Raw genomic sequence first — 2040 nt, 5'->3', positions numbered from 1 at the left:
CCAACCACAAGAAGAAGAAGAAGAAGAAGAAGAAGAAGAAGAAGAAGAAGAAGAACAACAACAACAACAACAACAACAACAACAACAACAACAACAACAACAACAACAACAACAACAATAACAACAACAATAACAATAACAACAACAACAACAACAACAACAAAAACAACAACAGCAACACAACAATATTAATTACAAAACAAAAATAACCACAACAATCACAACAAACCCTCCCATCCACCAACCACAAAATTCTGCCACTCTGCGTACATCTCATTGAGCGACGGCCTTTCTCCCAGAGAGAAGAGATCGATTTTCTCCGGATCGATTTGCTCTCAAGTTCAAGGACGGTTTTCTCCGCCATCAGTCTTGCTGGAGCATGATAGCAGGCCATGTGTGTGCGTGCGTGTGTGTGCTAATAAAGCGGAGCACGATGTGTGTATGTGTGTAGTATCCAGACGCAGGGTCAGAGGTAAGCACTGTCTATCCGTATCCCTTTTATGTGTGATGCTCGTAGCAGTCTGATCTAAGATCGGATTGTTCTGAGAAAGGTTAGACAGCTGTTTTTAGCAAGGACCCAGCAGGTCGCGTGCGTGTTAGCGTGGGCTGCTCACTGCTCACTTTTTCTCTACCACAGGGGACCGTCACTCTATATAAACGATGACAGTGCGTCCCTTTAAATAAGGATTGATAGCCCAAAGGGACAAATGCCACTTGAGACGTACTTAAACATATTATAGTACAGAGAGAGGTGGTGCCCTTGTCATATCAATATAGCTGTCTGATAACGCGGTTTACTCACTTTCGCTATAATAGTTGACAAAAACAACCAGTTGAAATAACTGAAGGCAGTATTTCATTAAACATTTTGAATAGGAAACGGGAGACAAGAAAACTCAAGCTGTGGTATGAATTTCTACGGCTTTAAAACACCAAGTAATTACTTTTTCCAAAATTTCATCGTTGACAAGCCTATGATAACTGAAGACTTCACACTTTCCTGGTGACGCCAAAGGCGCCATTTTAATAAATAATTCCATCCCTTTGGATACGCAGTTCCAGCAAGCAGGGGACCATTCAAAGGCGGAGCATTTATAAGCCTAAGTACGTTTTTCTTTCAACCTTTACTAAAATAAATATTGCTCCCTAACCATGCAAGCTGGGCTGTTGAAGAATATAGGTGTTTCTATTTCCCTATTTGTTTCACCGGGGGCATCGGGTCCATTTGAAGACCAGGAATTGGAAACGTCAAACAAAGAAAAAGAAATGGGGACTTCTTTATAAATAAGACATTTAAACAACAGTATGTTCTTGATTTTTGTCGGCAGTATTCCAAGGTATTCATGGATCTGAAATACATCGACTAGTGAACTATCGTGAACCCAATTGTCAGTTGAAATACTTGCACAGGCCTACATCAGTTTAGAAACACTATTTGTGCTAGTGTCCCACTCAAATGTTTCAGTCCCCTTACAGCATTGCACGCCCTCACTTGACACTTATCTTGAGCTGCTCAGTGGCGACGAGGCTTGAGTATAACCTATGAAGAAGCTGAGGTGTAAACCTCTACAAATACATGTAGCTTGGAGTAACCATCGACAGCAAGCAAGACTGAAACCCTTACGTCACTCTAGTACATAAACAATGAACGAGGATTACTTCGCTATTCTCCATTCCAGGCGGTTAGTGGATATAATGGAGGGATTTACTCTTGCTATTTTTCTTTTCAACTTTTTCTCACTCGTTCCTGTTTAAACTTGTGAAAATGTATGTAAGTATGCAATATGTTTGTGTAGATTAAAATGTGAGTGAGATTGTGAGCTCGTGTGTACGTGTTTGAGTGCGTGTCTGGCTTTACGTATACTTTACTTTTCCAGTCCAGCGGCCATTTGAGTTCTAGTCCTTCGGCCTGAAATGTGTGTCAACTTGACCAAACTGTCTGAGAAACTGACAAACTCACAGATGCACACACAGACACACACAAACAAACAAACAAACACATACCCACACGCGGGCACACACACACACACACACACACAC

The sequence above is a fragment of the Aplysia californica genome, unplaced genomic scaffold (assembly GCF_000002075.1).
Source record: "Aplysia californica isolate F4 #8 unplaced genomic scaffold, AplCal3.0 scaffold01110, whole genome shotgun sequence".
Lineage (NCBI taxonomy): Eukaryota > Metazoa > Mollusca > Gastropoda > Aplysiida > Aplysiidae > Aplysia > Aplysia californica.
This window is presented reverse-complemented; position numbering follows the sequence as displayed.